Source organism: Theropithecus gelada, chromosome X (assembly GCF_003255815.1).
Source record: "Theropithecus gelada isolate Dixy chromosome X, Tgel_1.0, whole genome shotgun sequence".
In the NCBI taxonomy this organism is placed as follows: Eukaryota; Metazoa; Chordata; class Mammalia; order Primates; family Cercopithecidae; genus Theropithecus; species Theropithecus gelada.
In genome coordinates this window covers 151,013,648-151,030,418 of record NC_037689.1, presented here as the reverse complement: position 1 = coordinate 151,030,418, position 16,771 = coordinate 151,013,648, and positions in this window count along the sequence as shown.

Genomic DNA, 16,771 nt, shown 5'->3' with positions numbered 1-16,771 from the left:
AGATGCTGGTGGCCGGTGTGCACCTGGGAGGCCCTTTTATCCCTGATTCCTCACATCTTCCTGCCCTTGCTCCAGGCCCTCTCCTTCCTGCACACCCCGCCCCTCCCCTCTGCTTGATGCACCTTGGCGACCACCTGGGAGGGGAAAGGAGGGTTCCAAGGACGAGACCTGCATGCAGCCAGGGAGAGGGGAGGAAAGGAGCTGAGGCAGGGAACAGCCTCATTAATATTTCAGAGGCACCTTCGCTGCAGCTCCTGGGCCCTCACGGTTCCACTTGTGCTGGTGGAGGGAGGAGGATGGGAAAAGAGAAGGAAATAAAACCCGAGAAAACAGATTTAAAGGGACAGGCTCCCCCCCACTCCCTACTGGCCCCCAGTGCTCCGTTCCTTCCTCCTCCTGTTCCTGGTACAATCTGTGCACATGCCAAGTGGTTCTCATGCCTGGAACAGCTTTGGGCAAAAACAATAACTGTCACCATGGTGCCCCCTCCCCACTCCTGCATGCACCCACCTGCCTGAAGCTCTGCCCTGCAGGGCAGCCCTGGAGGGGCCACCTTGGGGACCCACTGGCAGTTGTGTGCAAAGCCAAAGCAACCGCCTGTCCGGCGCTGGGTGCCACAGAAAGACACAGGCATTGGAAGTCCTTGTTAACAAGGGCCCAGCCAAGGAGGATTCTGGAACCCAGAGCAACACCCTGGAGGTGGCGGGAGCCCAGGAGGTGGCCCGATTCAGCCTGCGCCTTTGGGTGGATGCACTTCTGCAGCACTCTTGGCCCCTAGGTGGCCCAACGCTCTAGTCTAATCTACAGCAGCCCATGCCAGACCTGGGTGGGCACCGCTCACCACTCAGGGAACTTCACAAATACAGAGTCTTGGGTCCAGAGCTTCCCATTCAGAAGCGGGAGGACCAGAACGATATAAAGCACCCCAACCCCTGGGGGATCTGGGTGTCTAGCCAAGCTTGAGACCACACATTTGCCTGCCTTCAGAGGCTCCAGGGCTGGCCCAGAATTTTCTCATTCAAACAAGTACCACCAGAGAATGGAAGATTTGGTGCAGCCACTGTGGAAAGCAGTAGAATTCCCATAGGGCCCACCCACCCCACTGCTGGGGTGGGCCCCAAAGAATTGAAAGCAGGGACACAAACATATTTGTCCACTCAAGTTCATAGCAACATTATTCACAATAGCCAAAAGGTGGATGCAACGCAATGTCCGTGGACAGGCAGCTGGATAAACACAATGTGGCCATCCAGGTTGTAGAATAGGACTCAGCCTTAAAAAGTAAGGCCATTCTGAGACGGGCTTCAAAATGGCTGACCCTTGAGGACGTTGGACTCAGTAGAAGGAGCCAGTCACAGAGAGGCCAACACTATATGATTCCACTCCTGTGGGCGCCTCATAGGAGAGCTGTGAAATCCAAGGGGATGGACAGTGGAAGGGTGGGTGCCAGGGGCTGGGGGGTGGGGAGTTGGGGTTGAACGGGGCCAGAGCTTCAGTTTAGGAAGATGAACAAGTTCCACGGCTGGATGGTGGTGATGGCTGCACAGCACCGTGAATGTGCTTCTGCCCCTGTTCTGCACACTTAAAAATGGTGAACGTGGTACATTTTATGTGATGTCTATATCACCACAATAGAACACGCAAGCAGCCCCCACCAGCCACTTCGCCCTGTGTCCAGGGTGGTGGACACTGGGCCTGAATGGCCTCCCGTGCTGCCCAAGCCACACACTGTGATTGCAGGAGTTTCACTGCCTTGACCAGCCCAATCAGCCAGCAGTTTGCTTGTATGGATTTTAACTTCCAGGAAACCCCCCTACTGGATATGGAAACCCAAGCAGACCCTTCCCCACACATCCTACCCCACCCTACAGCCTCTGTGACTTCTAACACCACCCATGTCCTGCCCAGCCAGGTGGGTGCCCTATTTGGTGGCACAGGACCAGATCAGTGGAGAGAGGCCATTGCCACTGCTCCTGCCCTCTTGCTCACAAATGGTCCCCTCTTTTTGCTACAATTCTTCAGAGGTACATCCCCAGAAGGGCTGGTCAGGGGAAAGGTCAGCCTGGGGAAAGCCTGGCCTCAAGATGGGTACCTTCCATTTCTCAAATGTGTCTTGAGGAGGTGTTAATTAATCTCTAGAGGTGTGTGGCAGAAACTTGCTAGCTACTCTCCCCCTTCCTAGGTCATGTTTTAATTTTCAGCTAAGTGTCTCGTCATTCAGCTAATGATTACATTCCCCCAACTCCCTTGCAGCTAACCATGACCATCTGACAGTGTCCTGGCCAATTGGGTATGAGCAAAAGTGACAGGGATGACTTCAAGGGCCATGTCCTTAAAGAGAAGGAACGTGCTCTCCTCTGTCCTTCCCCTCCTTCCTGCCGGCTGGAATGCTGGTACTGCCGCAGCTATCTATCTGTTGCCATCTTGCACATGGAATCCATGTATGACACAATCAAAGGAGCTCAGATTCCTGAGGGCTAAGTAGGTGTCACGCTGAAGCCACTGTTAGGCTGGGTCTCTGTTACATAGGCCAAGCCCATAGCCTGAGTAAATCTTCACTCCTAACCTAAATCCAGCCTGGTTCTGGGAGAGCCAGGAGGCCTCCCTGAGGTCTCCAAGACCTACCAAATCCCCACTTTCCCCTGAACTCGCTGGGGGGTGATATTGTCCTAAAAGTTCTAGCTAAGGCAGAAGGGAGAGGATAGAGCCACGGACGAGAGGCAGAATGACTATCACTCTGCCAGAAGCCTCTATAGCATGGGGTGGCCATCCCCACCAAAAGGCATATGCGGCTCAGGCACAGAGTGGTTAGAGAGCTTACTCAAGGTCACACGGCAAGCCAGGAGCAGAGGCCAACATGACCTCAAGTGGTCTAGCTCCAGAGGATTCTACATTGCTCCTCTGCCAAGTTACTGCCCTGAAAACCCAAGAAAAGCAACGAGCAAGTGATTAGAACCAATTAAAAGAGTTCAACAAAGTGACTGGGCAGGAAATCTGTCCCCGTAAACCTCAGGGTTCCAGACTGCAGGTGCTGGCTTTGGTCACTCAAGCTCTCTGGGCCTTCACTTTTTAATCTGCGAAATGGTCCTCGTTCCTTTTCGCTGGGTTGGTGAGAAGGCAGGGCTCCACCTACCCACACACCCTAAGGCTGGTTTCCAGTGTACTGGGCCCATTTTCCCCGGAGGTTCCTTCAAGCCCATGAGGTCACCAGGAAGCCCAGCAGGGCAATGCTCTTTGCTGAGTCAGCCCCTCCCGCCACACGTGCCCCTCCCAAGGCTTGTCCTGAAGTCCTCAGCTGGACTCCAGCTGGACCCCACAGTTCACAGGTCAGGACCAAGCTCGACCGGTGAAGCCAGAACATTCCGTTCGGCCGGGGGCTGAACCCATGTGCCTCTCTGGATGCTTCCCCAAGCTTGCCTGGACTCCCGCAGTGCTCCTGTCTCCCACACAGGCAGCCCTCACAATGCTGGGTGTCCCTGGATCCCGCAGGGAGGTTGGAAACCCCTTTGTGATTGAGGCCAGAAGTCTACACTGAGGGTTGGGGGACAGTCATTTGTTTCCTGCCAGAGAAGGCAAGAGCTGCAGAAGGAGAGAGTGAGGGAGCAGGAAGCATAATGACACTAATTATCCAATTACAGCGGGTGTGCGAGCTGCATTGCAGCGTGAGCCTGGCCAGCCACTACCCTGCCCCCACGCGCTCCCCACGCCCCTTCTGCCAACCCGGGCCTGCCCAGCAGCCCCGAAGGCACAGACGGCATGGGCACCTAGAAATGCTGTGGCTGTGGCCAGTGTGGAAGACTCTAGCCTGCAAAGGGACAGAGACCTCGTGTTTGGGGTTCAGTAGGAAGCTGGGACCCTGTCCTCCCAGCCCTTCATAGCCAGAGAACATGTGGATGGGAGGGGAGGTGCCCCAAGTCGCCCTAGCTCTGCTGTGGTACCTCGGTGCCCGTCCCATCCCGCTTCCAATCTCGGAGCCAGCTCTGAGGACCGGAAGCCATCAAGGCCTAAATAGGTAATTAAGGAAATTACAGGCAGCTGGAGGCCATGGGGCTGTGGGCCCTGGGCTAAGTCCTTCCAGCTCGGACAGGCAGTGACTAAATAAGGAACTACCAGGACACATACACGTGTCCTCCCAGGGAACGAGTCCCATGGGGCCCCATTAGGAATTCTGGCAGGGGCAGTAGAGGGGGCGCCCTGGTTTCTGGAAGCAGGCCAAAGTCCTTGGGAGGACAGGCTGGGGGATGCATTGGTGTCAAGGTCAGAGGCCAATAAAAGGATCTGGAAGGCAGACTTCCAAACGGGGGCTCCAACTGAAGATGGGAGTCAAGCCTGCCCTTCTGTGACACAAACCCAAGGAACAAGCACACCAAAGTATCCGTGCCACTCTCCCCGGCTGAGGGCTCAGGATGCTGCTGCCAAATGTGGTGATGGAGGAAGAGCCAGTGGCGAGGGTGCCCAGAGAGAGGGTACCTCAGAAGCTGCAGCCAAGGCTGTGACAGCAGGACCTGAAGGTCATCAAGGGCTTGGCTGCTGTCTGAATCGCATGAACTGAGCATTGCTGGTTCATTTTTGAATTGCCTAAGACACTATTTCTGACCGAGGAACTCGGCAAATGAGCCCAAAGCTTTTCTAACAAAGCCCAGAGGAAGCACCACAAAGCTCCTGCAGCGCTCCAGGAGCGCCTGAAGGGAGTGCAGAGGCAGAGGGCCCCTCTCAGGCCGGGACCCAACACCAAGGCAGGGCTCCGAGTCTCTCTCAGCGCGCCTCACAGCCCATCAGGTCCCCCCACTCTCCTACCACCAGCTGCTCCTCCAGTTCCTGGCCCTCTTATCGTCATCTGTCATCAGCACCATTCCTCCCGCCCCCTCTGTGCTCATGGACAGATGTCTGCTCTCCCCACTGGGAAGGCACCGGGAGAGCACAGCTGGGCTGGGGATAGGACCTGGAGGGGTGGATTTCTGCTCTGCGTGCTCACCCCCTCCCCTCCTCCCTAGGTTGGGAGACCCCAACCCTGCCCATCTCCATCTCAGGCCCCCCCTCCCACAATTGTGCTATAGCCCAGCTTCCTCCTTTGGGGAAGGGTGGATGGGGCGCAGAGGGCCAGGCAGTGGGCTGGGAGCCCTGACCCACCCCATCCCACCTACAGACACAGCCACGAGTGCCTCCCTAAGGGCTACCAGGGCAGGGGTCTGGAGCAGTGGCCCCCAGGCCACTCCTTTCTTACCCTCTGGCCCCATGGATGGGTCACAAGGGGGAACTCTTGCTCCACTCCCCAGGACAGAGATTTCCAAGCCTAGCTGCTGGTCACAGTGTTGTGGGCAGATGAACCACAGACCAGGAGGGAGAGACGAGACTAGGTGGGAGACATGCCCTGCCTGTCCACAGCCCTCCCTCTTCTCCTGCACCAGGCATGGGATCATCAGCTGGCAGCCGCCCTCTGACTACAGGAGAGCACCCGGAGACCCCAGGAGCCAGAGGAGCCAGGACCAGCTACTCCTGAGCCCATCTCTCCTGGGCCTGTGGCTCCAAGCCAAGATGTGGCAGTGTCTGGTCCTGGATGCTTCCAGGAGAAATGGAGCTGAGGAACATGGAGGGGGGTGGAATGAACCCTTGTGCCTGCTGAGCCATTGCTCTGCCCGGGAATTGGGGCTGGACACACTCTTCTGCCCCTGCTGCTCTCTGAGGGAGCCAAGCAGTTAGCACAGGGCTGGTCCAATCTAGAGAAAGGGCCCCTCCCAACTTGGTCATGCCCTGTGCCACCATCACACCCCTGGCCCGCAATCAGTGGGAATGTAGGTTCAGTTTCGAACCGGCCACTCCATGTGCCTTAACTCAGTTCAGGGTTTGATTTGAAATGCCGGAGTGCAGGAAATTCTGAGTGTAAGGACAGTGATTTCCAAAAGATCAGCAGAAAGGCCAAAGTCCTGTCATCTGAGGTCATCTTCTGCCAGCCCACAGTGGCTTCCCAATCTCCCGCGCTCTCTTGTGCTGCCAGCTTTCTTTTCGTGTTTCTCAGTCAGGAGGCTCTGGCATTCCCAGGGCCGTCTGGCTGTCCTCAGCTGGGGGCCTTCACTCAGGATGGCGCTCTCCTGCCCACACCCGCCTGCTGTCTGCAGAGAGTCAAACCCGCAGCATCTGCACAGAGCTAGCCGCCACCCTACCCCATGGGGACCGGACTCATCTGCGGCTTCAGAACTCTGAGGATGTCCAGAGAATGTATCATCCAGTGCTTTATCTTGGCGGGGAGGGAGGAAGGGGGACTTGACAAAGTGGTTCTAAAGTCCACCGGACGGAGAAGCAAGCTTTAGGATTGCTGAGGAGGGGCTGGCAGGGCAGGTATTAAACAATACCAGGTACAAGAGGCAAAAGCACATCACCGGCACAGCAGTACACAGATGGGCTAATGGGTCAGGACAGGCAGCCAGCACCAGGTCTGACTGCAGACCAGTGTCAGTGCATCCAAATGAGCCAGGGAACAACCGATTTGCTACCAGAGGTGGGGACAACTGGTTAGCAATCTGCAAAGGATGCACCTTAGAACCTCACCTCAAACTATTACCTAAGACACATCTCCTTTGGATTCAACAGGTTTGGCAAATTACAGCTTAAGTGCCAAATCTGGCAGCCCAGTGTTCTTGTGAATAAAGTTTTATTGGGACACAGCCTCGCCCACTCATTTTGCATTGTCTGTGGCTACTTGCAGGCTACCATGCAGAGTTGAGTAGTCGGGACAGAGACTATGTGGCCTGCAAACTGGAAACCTATTTACCATCTGGCCTTTTGCAGAAAAAGCTTTGCCAATCCCTCAATTAAAGAGCTAAATATCTTAAAAATGCAGCTACACCACCCCAATACACATACACACACACACACACACACACACACACACACACACGAAGACACATGGAAAACTCAGAAATGAATAGCTCTCAAATTTCCTAAAAGGATTTTCTAAGCCTAGAAGCAATGGAAAAAATCACAAATAATTGTGAGCAGCAAAATGTTTACCTTTTGCATGAAAAAAAAAAGGCAAAGAACAAAGGTGTTAAAAAGTATTGGCAACAAATCTGTTAAATTGTCACTGTTTTTTCATGCATACAGTTTATTCAAGCCCACAGAAGAAACACTAAGACTTCAATAAGCGCCTTTCATTCCAGCACTTTGGGAGGCCGAGGTTGGCGGATCACCTGAGGTGAGGAGTTTGAGACCAGCTTGGCCAACATGATAAAACCCTGTGTCTATTAAAAATACAAAAATTAGCCAGGTGTGGTGGTGGGCACCTGTAATCCCAGCTACTCAGGAGGCTGAGACAGGAGAATGACTCGAACTCTGCAGGTGGAGGTTGCAGTGAGCCGAGATCACCCCACTGCGCTCCAGCCTGGGTAACAGAGTGAGACTGTCTCAGGAAAAAAAAAAAATGAAGGGAGGAACAGATAATTCACAAGGAGAAGACAACTTATAAATATGAGGAAAAATGTTCCCCCTCACCAGCAATTCAAGACATATAAACTAAAGTACATATTTTTGACCTAGATACTTATGACAACTCGTTTGATTAAAATATCTAATGCTGGCAAGGTTGCAGTGAGCGAGACCATCCAGTGCGATGAAAAAGCCCTTTTGGAGAACAATTTGGCAGAAGATACCTCTGTCTGGGTCCTCTCCTCAGGACAGAGACTCCTCAGCAGAGCTCACGTATAAGAGCAAAATAAATCTGACTGCCTGGGTTTCCAAAAATAGCCAAATAATTAAGCGAATTACAATCTCTTGGGAGAATATTATTCAGCCATTAAAAATTGTAATTACTGAAGGCCGCCTGATACATCCTGGGTGCTTGGTAAATAACTGTTGAATGATCAAATTTCTTCTTTGCACAGTTCAAGATCATTCTTTATTTTTGCAATAAGCATTTACTGCTTTTATAATCTTTAAAAAATTAAACTATAACCATTCTGAAAAAACCATTCATTTAGGAAGGGATTATATTAATAAAGAAAATGCTTATGTGAAGTAAAAAACAGATTACACAATTGAGCCCATGGTATAATGACAGCAATGTGAAATGAATCAAATGGAGATGTTGGATTTGCATTTGCGTGATAGGATGGCTTTACTACATCTTTGACTTCTCTATGTTTTATACGTTTCCTATAGAGAGCATGTTACGAGTATTGTTTTTAAATAGGAAGAAATCAATTTAAATAAAAACAAGCCACGACTCCTCCCTGCTGTTTCCTGAACACATGCGGCACGCTGGGCATATGGTGGGGCCCAATAAGGACCAGGTGGTGGCCGGATCTGGTTTCTGCCCCATGCTGGGTGTGCTAGGGCCACTGGAGTCAGCATGAGGCGAGGTCTGGGCATCCCCCATGGCACGGTGAGCTGCTGGGACAGAGGCCTTTTCCCTCCTCCCTGGTCTGCGTTTGTCCAGGTATCTGTGCAGCCCCTGGAGAGTACATGCTTGGCCACTCCCTTCCAAGGAGCCATGGGGCAGTGGGCTTGGCTGGGGGTGTCTAGGTCTGTGTGACGACTTGGGTCTCTATTTGCTCTAAAGCAGCTCTGTGTGACAGAACCTCCCAGAGTCTCTGCACTGGCCCATATGGTAGCCACCAGCCACGTGTGGCTGCTGAGGAGGCGGAGTCAGGGCAGGATGGGCAGGGACTCAGGTTGTAGACCCGAGCCCTAGGAGATACTGGCTGGCCTCGTGGCCTCAGTCCATTCTCCTGGTCCCAGCCAGGTTTACACTTGCTTTGGTGAACACATAGCAAAGCGCAAAGGCTCCAGGAGGGCAGGAAGGGCATTGTGTTTGCTTTTTGCTTTCTGTCGTCACCCCTGAAGCAAACACAGAGCCTGGCACACAGTGAACCAGGGCAGTGTCCCTCATGCCCATCACATCAATAAGATGTGGCCCTTGGCATAGCTGGCGCCATTCTGACAATGGTATGCACTCATCCATTCTGAGGAACGACCTGCTCAAGCCCAGCCTGGCACTTTCTGTCCCTACCTGTCAAGCTCTCAGACTGGAACCTGGCCCATCGCAGAACACCTCTCCAAATATCTGTGAGCAGTCAGTCCTCTCTGGGGCTTCTCTTCAGGATGGTTCTCTGGGGGAGCGAAGCTGCTGCATTAGTGGCCTTGTGCCACCAGGGAGTGGGTGTGAGAGGTGGCTTCAGGGTCCGTGTGAGGACTCCGGTTTCCACTTCCTGTAAAGCAACTCTGTGTGACAGAACATTCGGGGGTGATGGAACTGTTCTCTCTCTGCACTGTCTGTGACAGTAGCCACCAGCCTTAGGTGGCTCCTGAGCCCTTGAAGTGTGGCTGGTGCACCTGAGGAAGTGCATTCTAATAAAATTGCTGCTTGAACAGTGCAGCTGGAGAAAGTGCTAGAGCCTGTGGCCTCAGGGCAGAACTTCTCATTGGAATAAAATGGTTGCTCACTTACTGAGAGACCCACCTACAGAACATGAGAGGGTGGCTCAGGACCCCTTTAAATAAGGTGTTCTCCAAGGACATGGACATACCCGCTTTGCACAACTTTGATTTGGAACTAAGACTCCGAAAACCTCCTTGTGTGCTAAAAGACTCCTGCCAGTTCCAAGATTCCCCAACCATTGGCATTTCCACCCTTGCCCTGTTGCTCTGATTCAAGTTCTGCCACCTACTCAGCTATGTGACCTTGGACTTGTCCTCTTCCCAACCTTGGGCAGTCCAGGATGCCCGAATTCCCCTGCATTTGAGAGCCTGCTTCCCTCTGCCCCGGTGATGCGTGGCTCGGATCCTTCTCCACAGGCTTCCAGGCCCACTGCCAGCACCACCCACCCAACAGAAGGAGCCCAGGCAGGGGAGGGCTTTCCAGCTACGCGCTGCTTGGCCTGGCTTCTGCCAGCTTAGCCAGGGCGGGGAAGGGAGGAGCCCTGTGCATGCTCCAGGTCTCTGCCTGGCATACCCAGCCCGGGGCGTTGCTGGGGAGCTTGCTGCAAAGTCACAGCGAGAGCCCAGTGCCTCGGCCTATCTCAGAGATGGCACTGGTGAGGCTCGCACTTGCTTAGATGGAAGCGTTTGCCTTCAGTGCCATGGCACAGATCCCCATCTATCAGCTGCCATTTATGTGCACTACCAGTGCTTCGGGGTGCCCTGAAGGGGCCATGAATGCAAAGCACACGGGTCTCTGAGTTGCTGGAGATTGATATAAATCCACCTGCTGTTCATTTCTCTCAGTGGGTACATGGGGCAGAGGTGCAGGTGGCTCAGCTTCTGAGCTGCAAGGTCTTCCCAAGAATCCTTGACTTCAGCCCACAGGGCTGGGAGTACCCGAGACAGTGAGTTCACACAAACCACACTCTATTCTGCTGACTTCTGCACACACTTCTGGAGATATAGGAACTAATGACTGCAAGCACAGACCAGACTCCGGAGCCTGATGGACTGCATTTGAGCCCTGGATTTGCTACCTACCGGCTGTGTGACCTTGGGCAAGTTACCTAGCCTCTCTGGGCCTCAGCTTCAATGCAAAATGGGGATAACAGCACTTGCAATAATTTGTTGTTTCAATTAAGTGGGCAAGGAAATGTCTGTACAGCACTCAGTGTCTGACATAAAGTGACTGCCATTATAACTATTATCATTGTTGACATTACTTGATGTGCTACTGACCACTGATGGAGACAGTGGCCATTGGTGAAATACACAAGCCATCAATTTAAAATCAGAAGGGAGTTCATATGTGCTGATGACTTGCTCTGTGAGGTGGGGGAGGAGGTGCAAAGGCCAGAGGAAGCTCTGCCTGGCTTTGCTGGCTGCAAGAGGCCCAGAGGGTACTCAGCTCTCAGAAGCCCCTGGGGCTCTGGGGCACCCTTGTCCTGTCTACTGGGCAGGCAAGGCGCCCCTTTCCACAAGACATTCTCAGAGGGTCCTCCACAGCTGACCCCGGCACTCCATGGCTGCATCCCTGGGCTGGGAGCAGACGTTCTGGGATGGAGAGCACTCACTGACTCACAGGCTTGGCTTCTCCCGCTAGTGAATGATTCAACCTCTGAAGCTCCAGCTCGCCCAGGCCCACCCCCACCCTCCCTGGATCTGGAATGGAGAAGGGACTTGGCCAAGGTCACAAAGACCATCAGGTATGGGGCTGCTGTCGCTGAAGCCCTAGGCGCCCACATGAGCCTCCTCTGGCCCCTTCCTTGCCCCTCGGGGGCCGATTGGGGCATCTCCATCACCTGGCATTGTGGCTGTCCCCTGGCATGCTCTTAGCCTTAGGGGTTTCCTTCCTCAAGGGACTGGCTCTCCTTCTGGCTCTGTGCAAGCCCCCTCCCACGCCCGCCCCACATCCATCTGTCTGTTGCCCCCTGCTGTGTGAGAGCCTGCCCCTGCACTCAAACCACCTGGCCGTGCTGGGCATGGCCCAGGTGGAGCTGATGGAGACTGGCTGTGTCCTTGGCCCCCCCCTGTCTTGGGGCCTGCAGCAGAGACAATCAATGGCCCGGGACCACAAGTTCCCAGCCCCTTCCAATGGTGCAGACTTGAGGGCTGACCTCACCCTGGGACCCTCTGCTGGGTCTCAGCTGTGTCCCATAGGGGCTCAGGCATCCCCAGCCCTCTCCTCGGCATCCCAGCTCCCCTTTCATGAGCCACATGGCTTTGGTTTCTTCATCTGTGAAAAGAGGCGGCGGGGGGTGGGGGTTGGGGATGAAAACAGCCATTCACTCGTGTGGTTGATGTGAGACTCAGATGGAGCTCAGGAAGTGGGGCTGGCCTTTGATTATTATGATAACCTCTCCCTGCCTCCCTGCTCCACCAGGTCCATAGGAATGTCCCCAGCCATCTGCTCATGAAGGAAGTGGCCTCAATTCAGGGCTGAGTCCCTTCTCCTCTTGGGGGCCTCAATGATCCCATCTGAAAAATGGGGACAAAAGTCCAGGCCTTTCCTCTCCTGTTCAGTGAGTTTGCAGATTCAGTGAGGTCAAGGTCATGAATATGCCATGCAGAAACCAGGTGCCCACTCTGTGCCAGGCCTGTGCAAATGAAGAGCCAGTCCCTGCCTTAAGATGCTCACTGACTGGTAAGGGGTGATGGCAGGGGCGAGGGCACAGAGCCTAGTGGGCAAAGGAGGGGAGGAAGTGCAGGGGGTGCCTGCCAGACTGGCGCCCAAGTCAGCCAGGGGAAGTCGCTGACTTTTAGGGTGCCAGTGGAATTCACGATGGGGGCCAGCTGGGGACAGGCTGGACTTGATCCTTCAGCAGGTAGGGACTCCCTTGGGGTCGGAAGCCTCGGGGCTTCATCTTTGAAAGTTATATGGCCTCGCCAGAAAATGGCAAGCATCTAGTTGAAGAATTCTGGTCCCTTCCCTGCCCCTTGAGTGAGCCAAGGAGCATTTCCACAGTTTCTCCTAAACCCTCATGGAGCCGTCACCCCGGGGGCTCTCCAAGACTCCCTCCAGCTCTGACCTGCCCGTGCGCCATGCCCCTGCCCTGCCTCCCACCTCTCCTCAGCCGGCTGGCTGAGCCACCAACCCCCGGAAGGGCCAGCAGAAGGAAGGACACCAGGTCATAGAGAGAAGCCCATCGTCTCAGGCTCTGAGAGATGCGGCACCTGCTATTCCAAATTCCAGAATCTTAAAGCCAGAGCTTTCACCCGTGAGAAAACGGAGGCGGCCACAGGAAAAGCTGGCCAAGGTCACAGAGGCGAGGAGGGGGAGACAGCCGTTCCTGGAGGGATGGAGAAGTTACCTAAGTGCGGCCCCGGGGGCGGCTCCTCATGGGCACTGCCCATGACCACGGTGGGGTCTGCTGGGCAGCCGCGTGGGCGTGCGGGGAACGGTGTGGGAACGCGAGAGGGGAAGGATGATACAGTGTGAGGGCGCGGGGGGGAGGGGGTGCCCGAGACTCTGGGAAGGTGCGTGCGCACCGGCGGGCTCCCGGCCCAGATCCCGCGCCCCCAGCTGTGCCCACCCTGAGCCCCGGCCCGCAGCCCCCAAAGGCCTTGTTCCTCAGACACGGATGCGCGTGCGCGCGCGACGCGGGGCGCAGGGTGCAGGGTGCGGGGCGCTGCCCGCCGGCCTGGGGCCCCGGGGTGACGCGCGGCCGCGGTGCCGCAAGGACACGCAGGCCCGGCGCGGGGCTCAGGTGCCTCGGGCGGGGACCCGGGTCCCTCTACCTGCCGCCGCACCACCTGCCGGGTCATCCTCCCATCCCCGCCCGCGTCTGTGCCCGCGCCGCGCCCGCGCCCACCCCGGCGGCGCCCGCGCGCCCCGAGCACCACTTACCCGGGCATGGGCACGGCCGCCGCCGCGGCCTCGGCTCCGGCGGCCGCTGTCACTGCAGGCGGGCGCCAGGCGGGCAACGATCTGCTCCAAGGACGGAAAGGCCCGGGCACGGGGCGGCCTGGCCAGAGGCGCGGGACGCGACCCTCCGCGGCTGGCGAGGGCTGCGGCCGGCCGAGTGCTCCCCACGCTCTGCACCGGCGGCGGGCGACGCGGCGCGCTCGGCTCCAACCGCAGCTCTGAGCGCGGAGGGAGGGAGGGGGGAGGGGGAGGGAGCTTGGTGAGGAGAAGGGAGGGAGGAGGGAGCGGGCGCGGGGGGCGGTGCGCGGCGCAGGGGCCTCGGGGCTCTGGTGCTACGCACCCGGTGCGTGCCCTTCTGTTCCCAGGACGCGCGGGGGTGCCCGCCCTTCCAGGCCTGGCATTGCCCCCAAAGGGCACTGGCCCAGTGGGGGTGGGTGGGGATGGAAACTGGGGGACCATGGCACCTGTGAGTGCAGAGAGAGCACCCTGAGCTTGCGGCTGGGGCACCAGGCTGCCACTACCTCTCCAGACCCCTGCCCTCTAGGTGCTTCTCCCCAACAGTAAAATGGGGCACAGAGCCAGGTGGCTGATGTGTAGCGTGGGGTCCTTGGGTCTTGCCTCGGTGGGTTCCAAGGCATTGGTGATCTCCTGCAAACTCACACTACCTGTTGAGAGTACAGATGTCCAAATGCGTCTACCCAGAAGAAGCCGCGCTTACCAGAGATACTCACCGTTGCTTATCACGGGAACACGGTTAGGCAGAACACAGAGACTGCACACAGGTGGGCGCCAGAGACAGACACGCAGGGGCACATACATCCCCGGTGTGAGTGGAGACAGACTCACAGACAAACCCCAGTGCAGACACCTGTCCAAGCCCACAAGCATGCGTTCCCACCTACCTGGACAGAGACCCCCATGCCTGCCGGTGGATCCCCAGGCTTCCCAGCTCCAAGGGCAGTGGAGGCCTCTGACCCCAGGGCCGGCCTTTGCCAGCATTCTGAGCAGCGAGCAGAGAATGCTCGCTGGGGCACAGGTAGAGGCTCTGGGCGGGAGCCTGAGGCAGGTGCAAGAGGCCTGGATGCAGCCTTGAATTCTTTCTTGCCTTGGACAAAGAGGGCCCTGGACATGCTGTGTGCCAGACCAGAGCTGAACACCGGGGACACAGCAGGGACCACAAAGCAGGGAGTGGCCAGCAGATGGCAAATGTGCTCATGCCGCTGAGGTCAGGGTTATGGAACCCCATTGATGGGGAGCCATGAAAGAGGCTGCTGGCGGCTCAGGGAAGGCCTCTTTGAGGAGGCACCACTGTGCTAGGGACCAAAAGGACAGGAAGGTTCTGCTGCCCCTGCCACCAGGGAACTGTCACAAACCCCACAGACTGCTCCTCCCTTCCACAGGAAGCAGCTGGTTCTGTGGAAAGCCAGCGAGATTTGGCATCCCAGAGCCAGGGCCAAGCCCCTGGCACCTCTCAGTGTGGGCTGAGGTTCACGCACACACACACTCAGACACCTGCTCACATGTGCGCTCACACATGCTTACTCACACCCACTCACATGCATGCACACATACTCACACCTGCTCATATGCACGAACTCATGCTCGCTCACCTACCTACACAAACACACACACACTCATGCACACACAATCTCACGCACACACATCCTCACAGTCATATGTGTTCACTCACACACCCTCACCCACACCAGCTCGGTGGCCCACACAGTTACACAATGATTCATGCATAGTTACATGCTCTCACACCTACACAACTCACACACTCATCCAGTGAGCACACGGGCACATACATGCACACACACACAGTTACTCACAGTCACACTCACACACACACTCCCCACTCGGTTTGCACCCACACTCACACTCTCACACATATTCATTTCCACACTCATGCAGTCCCCTTCCACGCCAACTCTGAGGCAGCTTTTCCTGAGCCTGGGGCATGTGCTCCTCAGGGCCCAGAGCTGCCATGGGGACATCCCCCCATCACACACACACAGTCTGTGACTTCCCATTGCCCCAAATGGGAAAAATCAAGACTAAAGCAAGCCCCAATCATGCTGGAAATTTATCGTGAGCTAAGTTCTGGCCATTTCTCGAGAGCCCTGCCATCTTGGAGTCGCTCCTCTTACTACCCCACATTCCAGATGGGGAAGGGGAGGCCCAGAGGACACTGGATCCCACCCCGAGCAGGTTGTAAACTGGATTTTGGCCCCCGGCCGGGAGGCCAGCTGCCCCCCATGCCCCCAGGCACCACAGGAGGGCAGAGGAACTGTGGGCACAGGAGTGCCTCCTGAGGGCCCGTGGCCTCCCTTCCCCAGCACATTCAGGCCGTGTTCCTTCTTGGCCTCCCACACTGTGGCGGGCTCCCTGGGGTCATGTCCTTCCATCCCAGGCCCCAGGGCCCTGCTCTGGAGTGAGCAAAGGCAGAGGCAGTCTGCTGAGCCGGCCTCCTTTGGTGGCCCCCAGCAGGAGCATCCCTTGGGCAAGGAGTGGGTCCTGGCTGAAGACAAACACCTCTTAGCAGACATGTGTGGGCAGGGGAAGAAGCAAGTCTGGGGGAGAAAATCTGAGGCAGGGGTTACCTGCCCCACCACTTTGCCTCTGTCCCTGGGCCCCCAGGGCACTGCTCATGGCTAATCCAGTCAAGAGTTGGCCATGGTGCATACCTTTGTGATGAGCCCACTGGGGCCAAGGTCAGATGGCCAAGGAACAAAGTTTCATGGAAGTCCCCAGTCCTCAGCAAACTGTGGCCCCTAAACAGCTAATGGCCAGGTAAGGTGATGGTCCTTTCTCTGTGGTTTGTGTCTGTTGGTTCCCAGCCCAGAGCCCTGAGGGCCCAGGCCTGGGAATGAAGACACCTGAGTGCCAGGCAAATGCTGTCAGTGTCACTGGTGATCCTTGCTCACTGGCCAGCCCCTCTTGGGTCCTCCATCAGTAAAGAGGTGGGAGCTTTACTAGAAAGTTCTCCCACACAGCAAGTCCTGTCCTCTGCACTGGGAGTACTTAGGGAGCCAAACCCAGGGAGGCCCAGACCACTCTGCTTTCCAGCTCCCTCCCAGGTCCCAAGCCAGCCTGCCCCACCATGCCCTGGACCTGCCTCCTTAGGGTGCACCAGGCCTCTGTCCCCACCACACTCTTCCACATTGCTGATGATTGCCTGGGAAACAAAAGCCACAGAGAACACCCCGCTCTCAGCAGCTGCCCCCACCGCCCCTCCTGGCTGCCTCATCCCCACTCTCACCCCTCCCTCTCTCCATCTGCCTCCAGCCCCTTCAGTCCCTGCTCCCCTCCCACAACTGCTTTCTCTCTTGGCTCCTTGGCCCCTACCTGGTCACCAGGCCCCTTCTCTCCCGGGCCTCTAGGCCATGCCGCCTCCTTGAGCAGGTCCCTCCTGCCACTGTTGGGACAGCAACGCCTTGGCCAGCTCTGAAGTGAGGGCCCCTTTGGCTGGGCCCGGGCCCCCCATTCCGT